Raw genomic sequence first — 18,726 nt, forward strand, 5'->3', positions numbered from 1 at the left:
CTATTTAAATTAACAATAACACATGCTTGTCAGATCATTGTAAAAGTAGTGTAATCCTTTTAAAAACAACACTTTTGGAAAACAGTTTCATAGTGTAGATTAAAAAATCAATGAAGATATTTATAGATTTTGATTTAGAAAACTCATCTTTGGAAATATACCCATTGGAAACATTAAAAATAAAAACTACAAGGAGAAAGTTATGTATTAGCTTTAACTAATTAGTGGGAAACCAGGAGCACTCTGGTACATTAATTCAACGAAATTTATGTGGTCATAAAAAGTTTTAATTATAGTAACAATAATAACAAAGAGAAAGGAATGTAGCATAATATTAAGTGAAAATAAAGCAAACATGATATTTTAGGTGAATCAGGATTATCTATGCAAAACTATATATTCTTATGGATAATGCTGAAATGAGCATCTGAATAATAGCAATTCATTTATTGTGGAGTCATGATCATGGATAAATACATTTTTTCAAAATTTTTATCTATTATAGGGTTTGTATAATTAAAAAATAATTGAAAAAGACACCAGAATGGAAAATGGAAGCCCTAGAATCTGGCCCAGTCTTTTCATTTTGGATCCTTACTTAGTTACATAGGCTTCCGTTTTTTCAAATAATATGCTATGAAAAGATTCAACTAGTATTTCTCAAGCTGTAAGAGCCTATGATTCTAACTCCCAGTCTAGAAAACTGTCTTCCTGCTTTTCTATATTAGCTGTTTTCTAGTCTTTCTGAAAGCTGGCTTCAGTCACTCAATAATATTCATTGACTCTCTACCATCAAGTAAAGTTGTGCTAGTTTTTTGATGCAGAGTAGGTAGAACTTAGGTAAACATATGAAACACTGTTCTTGAACTTAGAAGCTTTTATTTATGTCTGTTATGAAGAGGCAAGACATGTAAGATAGGAACTACATAGTCCAAAGAAAGAACTTTGGAGTCAAAGAGAAAATATTATCACATATAGAGGCATCGAGGACATGACATTTGAACTGGGTCTCATGGAATTAGTACCATTTGGACACATCAGACGGGGATGAGGGTGGATACTTCAGGCAAAGGAAACACTATGGCAAACTATGGAGCTAGGGAACCATGAGGCTTGTACAAAAACAGTTCCTAGCTTGGTTTGGTAAAAGCACAGACTGTATGAAATAAGTAGAGAGAGTACTTGAATACCTTTCTGAGATCAGGACTATCGTGAGTTGTAGGTGAATTGTACCCATCTGCACAACTGCTCTCAGAAGCAATGGGAGGGGGGTTTTGCAGTTGCTTGTCATGAACACTGAGAAGTGCCCACTGTTTGGAGCTCAGCAACACAGCCAACTGAACATGGGAGGGATAGAGCTGCATTGGTGGAGGAAGTGGCCAAATCGGTGAGTCTGAAGTCTTATTCCTCATTCTCCACAAGCTGGGTATGAAACGCAGCTGAACCAAACCAATCCACATTCTCCACTGAGGAAATACAGAGGTCCTGAGAGAGTCTGAGTCAGGATAAAAAGCCACTGTGCACAGGAATTAGGCAATCAGAGTCAGCACCCAGCAGTAGAATAAGGCACATTTCTCTGAAAGGCCAGAAGGTACTGGTTTTAGATGAAGGGACCAGTTTTCACCTGTCATTTCCTGGCAGAAAGGCAGAAAGGCCCTTTCTTATTTTAACCTCCGAAGGACAAAATACCACCTTAGCAGGAAGCAGGGAAAAAAGAACAATGCATTGAACAAAAGGTGTTACTTTATGCAAATAAGAAGAGATTGTAACATTATAAGTACATAAATGTCAAAGTTTTGTCTTTCCAATCCTTCCCACTACAAAGAATATCATCAATCACAGAAAAGTGAGGAAAGTATATTTGTGCTGTACATCTGAGTATAATATACAAATGTGTGGCCACACTATGGAGATTTAAGTCCTGGTGGCTTTATTTACCAGTATATGACCAAATGATGTTATTAAAATTCCTTAAACTTTACTTTCCTTAAAATGGAAATAATATCCCTTAAAATGGGCAATTTTCAAAAAGTGCTTTTGAAAATTATTGATAATATTAACTCTAGGCTCATATTTCATGTATCATGCTAAGCTCTTGTTAATTGTTACCCCCATTTAATCCTGTAAAGCACTTTTTAAAAGGATTTTAAACCCTGTTTCACCTTATTTTTAAAGATGAGGAAACCGTGGCTTACAGCAATGATCCTTAAATTTCAATGCCAATTTTAGTGGAGGATTTTGTTTTTAAATGCAGATTCCAACTCAGTGGTCCAAAGCTGGGTCTGAGAGTCTGCATTTCCAACAAGCTCCCAGGTAGTGATAATGCTGCTGTTCTACAGAGGACACTTGGTGCAGCAAGGTCTTACTGAAGCTAATATGTACCCAAGTCACACAGCTAGTAAGTGACAGGGACAGAATTGGACCCAAAATCTGTCTGAGCTGCAAGCCCTAGTGATTATCCATTATGTCTTGCTAACACAAGGAAAATTGAAATTCATTCACATAGATTACAGGGAGGGCCTTTCATGAATGGTGTGGAAACTAATCGAAGCCTGATCATGAGTGCCTGGTGTGCTGACTTGGGACCCTGTCAAAGCAATGAGGAGCTGAAGCACCTGGAAGAAATTCATTTCTAAATACTCTAGTTTCTTTTTATTGTTGTTCCAAAGAAAATGGTTTGACCTTGTTTTATGTGTCACCATGATGTGATTAATCCTTTGCTGAATACTACAAAAGGATGTTAATAAATTTTTAAAAAGCTATCATTAGACTTCTTTTCTGGTTAACCTCTCTTTTATGTTATACCTAACCTTTGGTTCTACCTTTCTAAGTAGTAATTTCTATGTTACTCGTAGAAATTTCTAGTTGTTTGTAATGCAAAGAAGTAAGTTCTAGTTTCATGCTTGGTTTTTATTCCAGTAGCTCATTCTTATATTTAAGCCACTGTCTTAAAAACATCATGGTTCACCAAATTGCAATAACAATTATGTAACAGATAAAATTAAAGCAGCTACCTCTGGAAATATATATTATCCAGTTACAGTGAATGCGTAGGAAACAAAAACCTTACAGTTTTTGGAAAGGTAATATTCAGAAGTACCAAGAAGTATTAGAGTGAGAAGTATTTTGTCATTCAATATATTTTATTAACTCTAAAATATGTTTCTGGGTTTTCTGACGTACCAATAATTTAGCTTAATCCATTGTGAATAAGTGAAGAGTGGATTTATGTTGTTAATTTAGACTACAGAATGCTCTAATCATCTAATATGACTAAATCTATTTATCAGCCCTCTTCCAGAAGGAAAGGTTCCCTTGGAATAAAGGCTGAAACTTGTTATCAAAAGCTTTTAAAATTTTATTTAGGATGGCAGCTTATATAAACTCTATAACTAAAAGCAATCCAAAGATGGTCTACAATGCTATTGAACTCAGAAACTATGATGACTGATGACCTGCAAAGGAAAATGTTAGAGATTGTAGTAGCTGGCAATACAATAATAATTTTCAACCGCATTTACAATTTGTATAACATGGTTTCCAAATGGCAGATCACCTAGAGTGCCTTTGAAAATAAGGATGAGGGCCAGGGAGCCTCAGAAGTCTCTCAGGTGATTTATTCGGATTAGTCTGCTTTGGGATCATTTGAATATCTTCTTACATCTGTCCAATTAGATCCTGCCAACAGCTCTGAGAAATAATCAGGACAGGCATTATATCTGTATTACTAATATGTTTGTGTGTGTGTGTGTACGCACTCAGAGATGCTCAGAAAGTTGAGGAAGTTCACACAGCTGACCACGATTCAGAAAGAGAAGTGATGATATTTTCCGATTCCAGATCTAGTGCTTTTCCTTCTAACATTTTAAGCTGCATAAACTAAGCTATACTTTTGACAAATACCCTAATGCAGAAACTTAAGGGATAGGGACGTGAAAAAAGAATTAGTTAACAGTGTAATCAGTAATCAAAATATTGTTGTTATTTGTATGTATTGGATTTGTTTACAATGGATTTATTTGAGATTCATTTCTTGAAGTCATAGAATGAGAAAGAAATTTTAACTTCTCTAAAATGACTATGTCCTGAAGAACTTATTAGTTATTCCCTGCATCTCTATAGTGTGTTACACTCATTGGGTTATCCATAACTTGAGATGATTTGTGTGTGCTTTCCTCCCATGGTATGAAGACTATAGCTTGGGACCTGAAGTGAGAAATTCCCATAGCTGAGACCAGCTGTGTAAGTCCCTATAGCTGAGACTAGCTATGAAGGAGCCTTACCTAAACATGCTACACACTAAATTCTAGGGAGAGAACAAAGTTAAGAAGAGCAGTAACCAAAATCAGTTAAATGTGGAAGTGGGTACAGGCAATGGATTTTGTACAGTTTTGGTGAGAGAACTTTATTTTAAAAAGAGGCAGTGAAAATGGAAATGAGGAGGTGGAGACAGGATATCTGATGGAGGTACATGCTGCAGGAATTGGCAATTGAGGTTAAGGTGACTCCCGTACTTGATTTGGAGTTTTAGTAACTAGAGGGTGCCAATACCATCAACATAAAAAAGAAAGTGAGGAGGAAGACATACACCCTGGAGAAGATGCTTCTTCAGTTTTAGACAGGTTGAATTTAAGGTGAATTCAGGAGAGATGGATAGTGATACCAAGTAAGCAGCTGATATATAGAATTGGTGACTGCCAGAGAGATTGTATTTCCAATTTAGACTTTGGTAGTTACTCACATAGAGGTATTAGTTGAAGCTACAGGGTTGAGTCAACTAATCAAGGGGAAAACTAAAAAGAGAAGTTTCTGTAAACAGCTTTGAGGGATGCCTAGATGGTAGGAGAAGGAAGATACTTCTGGGGAAAAAAAATGAGGATACTTTGGAGAGGTATGTAAATAATGTGTTCAATTTCATGAAAATCAAAGAAAGCATTATAAAAAGGGCATCCTAACATCAGGTGCCTAGAGAAGACGAAGAGAAAGGCATTGAAGGGTTGTGAAGGCAAGGCCATTGAAGGGTTATCAAGTGTGGATCAAAGCGAAGCAAATATAGACTATGGAGAGTCATAAAGAAATGCAAATATCAAATATTTCAGTTTCCTCTTCTTCCAGGTGAGAAGAGTAAAAAAGAAAAGATTAAATTACTGGAAATCAATATCCTAGGGCACAGGCCTAAGAATCTCTCCTGTGTTCTTCGAGCATGTACCTATACAACTACACCTGATAAGCTCCTATTCCAATCTCTGCTTTTGAGCTCTCAGGTAAACCAACAATAAGTACAGATATATCAAGACATCATTTACTTCTATCTGTTCCTTCTATACTCCATTCTGTTTTTTGTTTGTTTGTTTGTTTGTTTGTTTGTTTTTGGAGACAGAGTCTCGCTCTGTCACCAGGCTGGAGTGCAGTGGCACAATCTCCACCACTGCAGCCTTTGCCTCCCAGGTTCAAGCTATTCTCCTGCCTCCGCCTCCCTAGTAGCTGGGACTACAGGCATAGGCCGCCACACCCAGCTAATTTTTGTATTTTTAGTAGAGACGGGGTTTCACCATGTTGGTCAGGATGGTCTGTATCTCTTGACCTCGTGATCCACCTGCCTCAGTCTCCCAAAGTGCTGGGATTACAGGTGTGAGCCACTGCACTTGGCCTCTATTCTGGTTTTTAATCCAGCACGTGTGTTTGTGTGTCTGCACACTTGGGTGTATCTGCGTTGAGTTATTCTTGTCAAGTATTTCTAGCTTCAGGAATTAGCTAAGTTTGGTCCTTCCTTATATACAAAAACATGCAAAGCCTGTACTGTGTTATTGCAATAAATTCAGTCTCTATTTGTGTAATACTATGCGTATCTTAAGCATATGTACATGGGTTTGCAAGTTAATCGATTTTTACAAAATATATTAATACCTTAGTTCTTAACTGAATGTCTTGCTATTTTAACAAATAATTATATCATTATTTTAAAATCAGGGATTGCTAGCACATGAAATCCTGATTTTAGACATCAGTAGTATGAACTAAATGTTTTGTTATTGTTGTTGTTGTTGCCTTTATCCCTGAAACCTAGCCATGTGTCAAGCCATAGTAGAATCTCATTAAATATCTGGTAAAGGAATGAGTAAATGTGCAAGGATATCTAATTTTTGCTAGTCTTAAAATATCTTGAGAAGTTACCAGTAATTGGGCAGATGGTAATAGTTAAGCCAATAAACCATTTTCTTAAGTTGGTCAATATTATTTATTCAACAAGTATTTACTGAGCATCTACTGTATTTCCAGAGCACAGTAAGCACAAATAATGTTTCTCCTTCAGTGCTCAGAAGCAAGTACATGAAAAATTGCATCCCCCTAATAGCTAGTATAATAAAGGCACTATCGAAGGATTAAACAAGATTCTTTTAGTCCTTCAGGAGTAAAGACCCCCTAGAAGAGGTGACATTTTGACTACTCTATTTTCAGAGTGCTTAGCACATCAAATAATATTGAAGTGTGAGTAAGAAATTATCAGGCAAACAGTTGGGTAGAAACAGAGTATTCTAAGAAGACAGAACAACGTATTTACAGGTATAGAGATGAGAGAAATGCTTAACCAGTAAACAAAAAAATTAAAACATTGCTTAACCACTGAGCTATTCTACAACTGTATTAGAATAACTGTTCAGCACATTTGAATTCAGTGTGTGCGAATTACGTACTATAGAAGCATAGGTTGGAAGGACATACTTGGCCAGATGGTGAATAGCAGACTATGCCAAGAATTTGAAGATTTTTTTTGAGGGCAGTAGGGAGCCATGGAATATTTAGGCAGAGTAATGATGTGATTGGATTGTTATTTTTAAGCTGATTGCTTCTTATTAAACATACAGTGTATTGGAGGAGGAGCCAAGCATAGGGAATTTCTTCAAAAGATGCTCTAAAAACAGTAAGAAAATAAGAAAGTAGCAGCCTAGATTGAGAGTAGTATAGATGGATGAAAAACTCTATAGACATGGAGGATGTGGAATCAGCAGAACTTGGAGACTCATTAGATGTAAAATATGATAAAATAAGAGGATGTGAAGATGCCTCAAATGTTTCTGTCTTGGTCAAAGAGGTAGGTTAGGGTGCTATTAACCAAAAGGAGAAATGCCAGAGGAGGATCACGTTTGCCATAAGAAAATTAGCCATTTTAAACATTTTCTGACGAAAAAAAAAATATTAGATACAGCATACTTTCCGATTTATCCCCTGCCTCTTTTCCATCCTCTTCTTTCATCAGTCATCTTTGAGCTTTATGCTGCAGCCATTGTGAGTTCATACTCATGCTTCTCTAAAAGATTCACACTCTCAGGACTGGTTACTTGCATATGCTGCTCTATGGTCTTGAACTTTCCCTAACTAGAGTACAACTCCCTTGTGCCCCTTTAGCACGTCATCCATACTTCTATCAGAATTTATCACATCTCATCATTATTTTTTATTTACCTTCCTCCTTCATTCCATACAGGCTCCACAGTTTCTGATTTAGTCACTTTTGAATACCCAGCACTTACAATTATTATTGGCATATAATGAGTCCTTAATGTATTTTAGAAAGTTTCTAAAATAGGGATAGATGTGGACTCTTCAGTATATAGTTACTTTGACAAAAGTAATATTTGTTATAAAAACAATTAAGCATCATAGTTAAGGCCAAGATTCTGGGGCAGGACTACTTGGATGTGAATTCTAGTTCCATAATTATTAGCTTTGTGATGTTGGACATGTTACTTAACCTCTTTGTGATTTTGTTTCCTTATCTGTTAAATGGGGATAATAGCAATATCTATTTATAAGGCTTTTGTGATCATTAAGTGAGTTAGTGCATATAATGTGGAACAGCATCTCCAACTGTAGCTATAAATTTTAAAATTTGTTATTGATGGATTTTAGCCATATGGTAAGTAATAATCACAAGTGTCCCTGTCTTTCTCTCTCTCTTCTAAGATTATGTCTACCTTTCTTACAATCTGAAGGAAAATCATTTATATACTTAACAATGAATAATGCTCTCCACCACTCAGCTCTGAAAGACGTAGAATGCAGGCTACTTTAATTTAGATGAAATGGTTGTCATTACAGCGTAAACAGTATCCCATTAGTCTTCATAATAGTCTACCAGATAGCTGGCTGATAAATATTATTATATACCTATTTTCTTCTTTTAAAATATATTGTAGAAAGAGATATTTGCAGTGGACTTTCTCCTGTAATTCCAGCACTTTGGGAGGCCTGGGCGGGTGGATTACCTGAGGTCAGCCTAACCAGTATGGTGAAACTCTGTCTCTACTAAAAATACAAAAATTAACCGGGCACGGTGGCACATGCCTGTTGTCCCAGCTACTCGGGAGGCTTTGACAGGAAAATCACTTGAACCCAGGAGGTGGAGGTTGCAGTAAGCTAAAATCACACCACTGCACTCCAGCCTGGGTGACAGAGCGAGACTCCGTTTCAAAAAAAAAAAAAAAATCACAAAGCAAGATGGATAACATATCTGGGTTTATTACGAAGAAAGTGTTCTACTTCTGAATCCTTGCCTCCTTAAAGTATTTTGTTACCAATCACCAAAGATCAGTTTTTCTGGCAGACTTGAATAAGGTTTATGTCATTTTAAAAAGATATTCATTACATGTAATATGTTATTATTTGACTTACTATACTTAAAGAACATAGGGGAATTTTTGTTTAGAATTACTTACTGTGCCCACGAAGAGTTCCTAACAATATGCAAATGCAGAACTCTAACATTTTAAGTGATTTAAGAAAACAATTATCTAATATTTATCCCTTTTGTACATTTGCAACAATAAATGTTAGGTGATAAAAATAGAAAGTTAAGAAATTTTAATATAATTTTAATTAGATTATTTTAACATATTTTTAGAGAAGTGATTTATTTATAACCAACTTACATATAATTCTGTAGAAGGCCCCCCCTGACAACAATTACTAGTTATCATTTAGTAATATCCTTCTGTCTGACCCAGTGATAAATCAAGATGTTCTATTCAAATATTGGCCTCACTCTAAATTATTAACTAATGCCTTATAACTAAAAACATCTTTTATTTATATATAATTTTGGAGGCCTTATTGCTTACTAGTTCCTTTTGAGACATTTAAAGTGAAACATATGTACTAAAATTATTTTAAAATGACATATTGTTCCATTTTGATTACATTAAACAGGAAACTAAAAGATTAGTTGGTCAACCTATTTATTCTCTAAGGTGTTTTATTCTTGATAACAAAAGAATTATCAAAAGTTCTAAAGAATTACATAAATGTAAGTATTCTCAATTTGAAGAAGAAACAAAGTTGGTTTAAATATTTCTGTCTAAAAAAGATATCTATTGAGTTCATCATAAAGATAGACTTTTCAGATGGATGTTTTCAATATTAGATGATTATATTAGCATTGCAAAAAAAAGGTGGTTGCACAGCTTTTGAAGACTACCTTTTAGGAAAAATATAAAATTACTTTCTTTGGGGAATAGCAAAAGACTTTACCATACCAGACAATGAGCTACATATTATTATTGGATTGTGTGAACTATTATAGCAATTTCACTTAAATCAATGAAACAATCTCTATATATGCAAATTAGTATTGACTATGAAATTGTCATCACATGATCATTTGTCTTATTAATTTATTTGCTATAATATTTAAAATTTAGAGAGCTACATCAAAAGACACTGCTCAGGTAAAGGTATTTCCTCTCAAAAAAAGAATACCTTCAGAATAATTTTATGTCCTCGAGTTTATCAATGAGAATGAAAATAAATTAGTGACTTTTTAATGCATAATTAATATCCAACAATCAGAGTGTCAGTGGGCACAAAGTGAACTGTAATTTATTTGAGCAAAAAATAATAATTGGTGTAAAGAGCAAAAATCCATTTTAAGTACTGATTCTGGAAAAATGAAAAGGTAGTTTTGATAAAATAATGATCTCAGAAAAAAATGGAATATAAAAGAGCTAGAAAAAAAAAAAGCTGGGCATAACCTATTTGGCCCTGTTTCCTAATGGATGCACTCTTGATCTTGAACTTTTACTAATGCTTTTAGGTATATTCCATGAAATCATGTTTTTATTATTAAGCAAGGGTTAGAAAATTAGTGAGAGTCAACCCTTCATACCATTAGAAAGAGTATGATTTAAAGCAGTGACATGTCTTTTTCATAATTTTTAAGAAGTAAAAGAAGAAAAGCAGAATAGAAAAGCATAGGTAGGAATGCTTTTCTCTAATCACAAAACTTCATTTTGGGAGTCTTGTAATTGCATAGTCCAAACACCCTCTCATTTAAAAAGATTATTGAGCCAAGTGCAGTGGTTCATGCCTGTAATCTCAGGTACTTGAGAGGCTGAGGCAGGAGGATCGATTGAACCCAGGAGTTGGAGACCAGCCTGGGCAACATAGTGAGACTCTGTCTCTAAATATATATATATAAAAGCTTAGCTGGGCATGATAGTGCATGCCTATAGTCCCAGCTACTGAGGAGGGAGGCTGAGCCCAGAAGTTTGAGGATGCAGTGAGCTATAATCATGCCACTGCACTGTAGTGTGGATGACAGAGAAACACTCTGTCTCTTTAAAAAAAGATTATTAATGATCAGAATATAATAACTATTGTATGAAATACATATTTATGCATGCAAGAGAATAGGGAAACCTCCCTGGAATCAAAAACGAAGATGGTCGAAAACCACAGATGAAGCCACAGACATCTCAAGAGCCTTTGTCAATTCTAGTCTTTGTATTTTAATGACCATTGAGGACTGGCACTTTGAGGAGCACTTCCCTATACACCATTAGCACTTAGAACAGCTTCTGGCACATTAAACCTGTTCAGAAAATATTTGTTGGATGAAAAATTTGACTCAGTGCCCAGTGTAGTAACATGTAAAATTTAACAGGAGGTACTTTTACTTTATATTATCGTTTCATTATGCCTGGCAACTGAGGTTGTTAGCACTTTTTGAAGGGAATAATTTGGAAAAAACCCTCAAAAGAAATATTGCATTGAAATGATTATGAATAATTTGACTGACTGAAAGCTACTTGTTCCCAAAACTAATGACAGCATGCTCACCGTGGCAGAATTGCAATCTGCTTGCTTCAACAGTCGTACTAAAAGCTAAGAAGCTGAAGATCATCCCACCACTGTCCCCAGTTATAGGAGACTAAATTATGCAACTACTTTTTGGACTATAGTTCTACTATTTTTCCAAGAAAGCAGCTGAGAACTTGGTCTGTATTGCTAATTACATGATCAGTGGATCTGACATATTTGTTTCATTGGAACCTCTTGTGCTATTAAGGTTTTTATCACTAGGCATGTGAGGATAACGGGTCAATTCTACCATATGAATATCTAATTGTCCTTTCCAGGGAAAGGGAATTTTGAGGTTTTAAACATTATATGACTCTAATATCCCATCCTTTCTTCTTTAAAGGATGAGGGAGCTTTTGACTGACTTAGAATTCTTTAATTTTAATTAGGAAAAGTGGTAATTCCTTTTAGTACAAAGCTATTGTGGTATAAGCCACAGAAATACTGTAGTTCAATTACATTACATAAGGGAAGCAGCTCACAGCTAAGATGGTCACCAACAATTCTCTAGAATAGACTGAGGCTCTCCATGCTGCTGTGCCATTAAGCAGCATTCTCTTTAATCCTAAGGGCAAGGTATAGGATTAAAAATCAGCAGAGGGGCTCACGCCTGTAACCCCGGCACTTTGGGAGGCCAAGGTGGGCGGATCACAAGGTCAAGAGATCGAGACCATCCTGGTCAACATAGTGAAACCCCGTCTCTACCAAAAATACAAAAAAAAAAAAAAAAAAAGCTGGGCGTGGTGGAGCACACCTGTAGAAGACCCAGCTACTCAAGAGGCAGAGGCAGGAGAATCATTTGAACCTGGGAGGCGCAGGTTGCAGTGAGCTGAGATCACACCACTGCACTCCAGCCTGGTGACAGAGCAAGACTCTATGTCAAAAAAAAAAAAAAAATCAGCTGAGACCTGCACTTCTTAAGTGTGAGTTGCACATGGTGATTTCTTTCCAAAGAGTACAGTATGCAAAGAGGAGGAGGTCAGTTTTAGGACGGAAAAACCTGACAAACATTACCTCAGCAAGGTGGCTAAGGTAAACATCAGTGGTGATCAATCAGGTTGATAGCATGGACTTTGAAATATGATGAAAATGACGTTTTTACCTTTGCAGTCTTCCCCAAAATTCAGTCTAATTATGAGAAACATCAGATAAATTCCACTAGGTGGACATTCTATAAAAGAGCTGATCAGTACTTCTCAAAACTACCTAGTTTATTCAAAAGAAGTAAAGTTGAAGAAACTGTCCACACTGAAAGAGTCAAAAGAAACAACTGAATGTAATGTAATGTCCTGGAACATTAAAAAAGCATCAACCTAAATAACAAACAGAGAGAAAGAAAATGATGTGAAAGAAAATGATGTTTATTTCAGAATAGGACACTGAAATGGGAATATGCAAACTATAGTAAACTGTGTGTATTCAGGGAGGTAAAGAAGGAAAAAATAAGGAGAATTACTTGTTTTGAAATAATTATCTACGAATTATTTGGCTACAAATCAATAATAAGGGTGATACCAGTTAGAGGTTGGAGAAGCAGTTGCTGGGCAGATGTTGTTGCATTTGTTTGTGTAAGGGCCTTAGCACAAGGTTGTGTATTTTTCAATCTTGTGATAGTTTTGTTATCAGATATACAAGCATGAGAACCCTCTCTTCATGGCCTTCCACAGTGCTATTTGTCAGGGTATTTTTTATTTTTTTTAAATACTAGTGACTCCATTTTTATTCTGACAACTTTTCCAAAAGATATCAGATAAAAACTAAGGAAATCTGAATAGAATGAAATTATTTTAGTCAATAATAATGTATTAATATTGTTTGATTGTTATTACAAATGTAACATACCGATATAAAATTATTAGCAATAGGGGAAACTGGATTCAGGGTGTATGGGAACTCTTTTACCCTATTCACAATATTTCTGTAAATATATAGCTGTTCTAAAAAATAAAATTTATTTTAAAAATCAGTAGAGATTTACTACTCATTGTATAAGCCAGGATTCAAACCACTTGAGATACTTCAATCAGAAGGAATTTAATATCACGAATCAGTTACACAAGTGATGGAAGAGCAAAGAAAACAGAGATGAGCTGGAAGTCACTACCACCTCTAGGACTAGAGAATCAAAGAGAGAATTTCATATTAGCAAGGTTCAGGGGCTGGCCACCCAGCAAAATCTAGAACTATAATGAGCCTGTTTAGTGAGAGCTGAGACCACAGAGGAAGGGGCAATTTCACGGGGGAACCGGAGCAATGAAGGGGATGCAGATGGTACAGGAAATGCCAAGAGTGACAGAAAGAAAAGAGAAGAAATATTCTGGGTCCTTCTACCCTCTAGTCTTCCTGTGCCTTCCCCTGACTAAATCAACTAGAAGACAAGTTGGCATGTGATATGGTTTGACTGTGTCCCCTCTCAAAATATTCATCTTGAAGTGTAATCCCCACAAGCCCCTATGTGTCAAGGGCAGGACCAGGTGGAGGTAATTGGATCATGGGGGTGGTTTCCCCCTGATTTTCTCATGATAGTGAGTAAGTCTCATGAGATTTGATGGTTTGATAAGCATCTGGCATTTCCCCAGTTTGCACTCACTCTGTCCTGCCACACTGTGAAGAAGGTGCCTGTCTCTCCTTTGCCTTTCACCATGATTGTAAGTTTCCTGAGGCCTCTCCAGCAATGTGAAACTGATGAGTCAATTAAACTTTACTCTTTCCTTTATATATTACCCAATCTTGGATATTTCCTCATAGCAGTGTGAGAATGGACTAATACAGCATGGAAGCCTGGAAAACATAGTTATGTGATAGAGAGATTAAATGAAGAGAATGGCAAGAATAGACCTGAGAAAAAAAAAGGCACATAACAAATGCTCCAATCTTTTCTTTAACTAAATCTTTATGTATTATACTGAAAACAGGAACAATGTCTATTTAAGAAATCTCTAGTCTTTGTTTCTTTTGCTTTATATGGAACGCAGAAGAAGAATATAATTATTTGCTTCTGGTATACTTTAATTGGTGTTTAGTAATTCCTTTCACTTTTACTCCCTCCCTTCTTACTTCTTACACTCATTTTAAAAAAATAGTTTTCACTCTTTTATTGTCAAGATTAACATTTATCTTCATAGGCAATTTTCCATATGTTGTAACTTTTTGAATGAACTGTAAAATTATATTGAACTGTTTTTACTCAAAAGAACCTTGTCATCTCATTGTGGAAGACGAATGTCAAAAACTTTGCTCTTATGCTATTTCTTTGAAATAAGGAAAATGAGAGAAATTCTTAATAACCAAGGATAAGTCGAATAGTAATTTTACAGTATGACCAAACATATTGAGTGTCTGGAATTAAGCAGCATTTCGAAAAGGGGAGAGTGTTTCAGTGATGTTGATGGGCAAGATACTTAAGGAGGAAAAAGATTCATGATTTTTTTTTTTTTTGAGGATTGTGTAAGTTAAAGTCACCAGATGTTTCAGTTTTGCTGAGTTTTTAACTTTCATTAAAATTGAGGAAATGTCACTACCATCTGTGAATTCCCTAACCCAAGCTTTCAACTGACGCTGATTATGTTGTTGACATGGACTGAATGTTTGTATCACTACAAAAATTCATACGTTGAATCCCTAATCCCCAAAGTGATGGTATTTGCAGGTGAGGCTTTTGGAAGGTAATCAGTTTTAGATCAGGTAATGAGATTGGAACCCTTATGATGGAATCAGTGCTCGTGTGAAAAGAGGAAGAGACATGAGAGCTCTCTCTCTCTCTCTCTAGCACTTCGCCTTGAAAGAATACAGCAAGGAGAAAGCCTACAAACAAGGAACAGGGGCCTCACCAGACCCTGAATATGCCAGCACCTTGATTTTAGACTCCTCAGCTTCCAGAATTGAAAGAAATAAAGATTTGCTATTTAATCCACCCAGTCTACGGAATTTTGTTAGAGCAGCTTGACTGAGTAAGACAGTTGTGATTCACTGTATCTAAACCAAAACAGTACTTCCTGTGATATTTGATGATGATGTTGAATTTCCAGATTTTTGTTAGAAGCTCTTAGTTGTAGTTCTCTTAATAGTAGAATTATTTTATGCCCAAGAAAATAGAAAAAGAAAGTTAATTCTAAGAGACCACAGTTAAAATCAACTTTGATGCCAAATTAAAGTTTTAGAAAATACTAAAATAGGCACAGTTTCTCTATCCAACAAGGAACTGAATGACACTGTGTATATTAGGTACGCATATATTCTTTTATTCAGAGATTATTGTGTTATGAATCCATATGCTACAAATTTTACAATATGATTTTTTTTTCCCAAGCAGGCTACAATTATGACAGTGAGAACAAGCTGCTGACTACCACACCCCACTTTCAGAACTAATTTCAGCGTACAGCAGAGATATTTCCTTATTTGGAAATATGCCACGGCAATTTTAATAACATGACTTAAAGAAAAAGGTTGTATATCTGAAAATTAAAAGAAAATAAATGTACTTCACTATCACGTCCATGACAGCAATGACCAAATTCACATGGGTAAGAGTAAGAAGGGTCCATGCCGTATAGGAGTATATGATCTGCATCAAAGCCATGAAAGCTAAAGCAGAACAAATGCCTTAAAACTGCTTGCTGGTGATGAGAGCTTTGTATCTTCCACATTAGCCATCTACAAGATTGATATATAGCCTAAAAGCTCTTCCCAATGGAAAACTTAATCTTAGTGATTTTTTCTATGTATGTTCTCTCAAACAGCATTTAAACTACCTAACGAAAAGATTGCATATTAAAATTAAAAAAAAAATTTAGTCAAAAATATTACACGTCCAACTAAAATAACTTGAAACTGCTTTTTATGAATATTTTGTCTTTTACTGTTGCATACAAATCTATGACTAGAATTTAGAAAATCAGACTAGAAGTAAAAATAAAATAGTAAGAGTTGTAAAGTTTATGAATTCATACTGAGTCAGATTCAGAAGAACAGAAGTAATTGAAAAACTGAGGTTGCAGCAGATACATCTAGATTATAAAATGTAAACAGTACTTGGAGAAAAGTCTTCTATTTGATCACCCTGTCAGATTTCCTACTTTAATAACAAACTGTTCTGTTTATATCTAAGGAATAGACAACAAAATCAAAAAATGACAGTTTCTGTATTACCCAGTGTCCTAGAATTTTTACTGTTGATATTTACGATAAACATCTAAGCAGTGAGCTCCAACTTCAGTTGGAATAAAAGTAGGTAATATTTAAATGAATTACACTAACCTAATTTTAATTTCAAATCTATTTATTAAGCAACTTAACTGGCCTTGTGAATCACTGAATTTCTCTTCATCAAATCCAAATGAATCTTTGAATATACAAGGAAACTTTTGATTTACTTCATTCCATACATTTTTCTTTTAAAATAAGCTTTTATAACCAGTGATTTTTAATAGATGATAGTAGTTATTTGTGGTCATTCTAAAGACAACAATAACAAAGTATATTATTCTTTTATTCTTCTACAAAGTTATTATCCGCAGAAAAATGTTGATTCATTCTAGTTTATTGGCTTTTGGAAGCAGATTTTCCCTGAGGGCGATCCCTTTTTAGTCTTCTCTAAGGATAGATCTGAATTTAGATTGCGATCTTCAGAGTTCACACAGAGCCCAATAGTGTGTATTGTTTATGCTCAGTAACGATTTGCCATTATCTGGTTTCCTAATAACAAGGTGAAGCAGGGCTTGCTTTAGTTTATTGCCATGGCTCCCCAAGTTCCTGCTGTGGCTAGCTGCTTGTCCAAAATTATACAAATTTTCACATCATAGCAAAAAAACAAAGCCAAGAAGATGCAGTAATTTACATCAAACAACCCATACAAAAAAAAAAAAAAAAAGCTACACAAGCTCTTGTAGAACAAATATGCCCAGAAAATGATAGCATCTGCATAGAAAAGCCCATGAATCATAAATATCTAGCTCAATGAAGTATCATGACATGAGCCCAGAGCTGTCACCTGTCAAGAAATAACGATTCAATTTTAAGTCATATCACAATAACCATAGTCAAGAACACTACTAAAATCCTGTTGTTTATAATAAGAATTTTAAGAAAATGTGTACGTAGTTTTATTTTCAAGGTACAAATAAATAAAAGCTTTACATCTGCTATGTGCATTAAAATTTTCCCATTTTTAACTGTAAAAAAAAGACAGAATAAAAATATAATTTTTTGACTGGGCTCAACAGCTCATGCCTGTAAGTAATCCCGGCACTTTGGGAGGCTGAGGTGGGCAGATCGCCTGAGGTCAGCAGTTCGAGGCCAGCCTGCCCAACATGGTGAAACCCTGTCTCTACTAAAAATACAAAAAATATCCAGGCAGGCATCCTCAGGAGGCTGAGGGAGGAGAATTACTTAAACCCAGGAGGCAGAGTTGCAGTGAGCTGAGATCGTGCTTCTGTACTCCAGCCTGGACAACAGAGTAAGACTCTGTTTCAAATATATATATAAATTTTAGAGCAATTATCTGTGATACATGCAGCCACTCACCTTTTGACTGTGGGTCAACAGCTGCAGAGTTGCTCAGAGGTACATCAGTCCCCATTTTTTTCTAGGCTTCCATGGTCTCCAAGCTTCTCCCTGAATATTAAGATAATTCCCTTTCACTGAAGTGATTCTATTCAACTATAAACAGCTTTATTGGTAAAAATGGAAAATTAACATTTTCTTTTCAAGACCACAGATTGTTCTGGGAAAGGGACTTGACATGTGTAACAATTCTCTTCTCTTCCAATATTTACTTCTCCAGAGAACACCAAACAATCTTTCCTTAGCAGGCTTAAAGAGCTTTTTGTACTGTTACTATCTGGTAATGCTTCCTTCTTGTGAACATATGGATCCAGTGAACTGCAAGATGGACAGAATTAATCAGCAAAGTCATATTTTCCCATTCCCTCTAGATTAATTTGTGGAAGTTTTGATAAGGGCATGGAGTAAAAGCATAGTGTGTTTCTTAGTTTTACAGCTTACATCAAGATCATTCTTTTTCATATTTGTCATTTTGTAAGATCTGTATTTGAGTATAGATGAAGCCAACCTCCTCATACTAAAAACGAGAAATGACAAGCTAAATTTTGATTCCATCATAATCAATCACCTTCTGATAACTTCAGAGGAAGAAGCAATGGCCAGGCCAGACCAGGAGACTTTTTATAGAGTAACATCTTTTTCTCTGCTTCTCCTGTGACTGGGGTGGGAGATGAGCACTTTGGAGGTGATTTCAAGTTTCTGTGAGAACTTTGAAATAGTGCTGCCATTAAAGAGAGAAATCTCACCAGAAATAAATAGTGCAGATAATATCTAAGCACTATTTATCGGATAGAAACTAAAGGGATTTGGTTAAAAAAAAAAAAGTACCAATTCTAAATTTTTCTACACACCATCTTACAACATAAATAACTTTTGTTAATTTTGGTATTGCAAAGAGTGGGGAGACATCTTGATCATCAGTGAAACAATCTTCCTTGGTCATTCCTCATGCCTCTCTTTGTCTCTTGACATGAAGGGATATTGAAGATGCTTTGTTAGAACCACCTTCACTTTCTCAAACAGATT

The 18,726-nt window shown here is 35.5% G+C and overlaps 1 protein-coding gene across 1 annotated transcript in view; it reads right to left on the reverse strand.

Moving 5' to 3' along the window:
* Nucleotides 1-17,999, reverse strand: part of NPFFR2 (neuropeptide FF receptor 2) — a 120,307-nt gene extending 102,308 nt beyond the window's left edge. Inside the window, exon 1 of the mRNA XM_028848513.2 lies at nt 17,662-17,999. The gene's annotated coding sequence lies outside the window, so the exon portion shown is untranslated. The remainder of the gene's footprint in view (nt 1-17,661) is intronic.
* Nucleotides 18,000-18,726: the final 727 nt, after the last annotated feature.

Source organism: Macaca mulatta, chromosome 5 (genome assembly GCF_049350105.2).
Source record: "Macaca mulatta isolate MMU2019108-1 chromosome 5, T2T-MMU8v2.0, whole genome shotgun sequence".
In the NCBI taxonomy this organism is placed as follows: Eukaryota; Metazoa; Chordata; class Mammalia; order Primates; family Cercopithecidae; genus Macaca; species Macaca mulatta.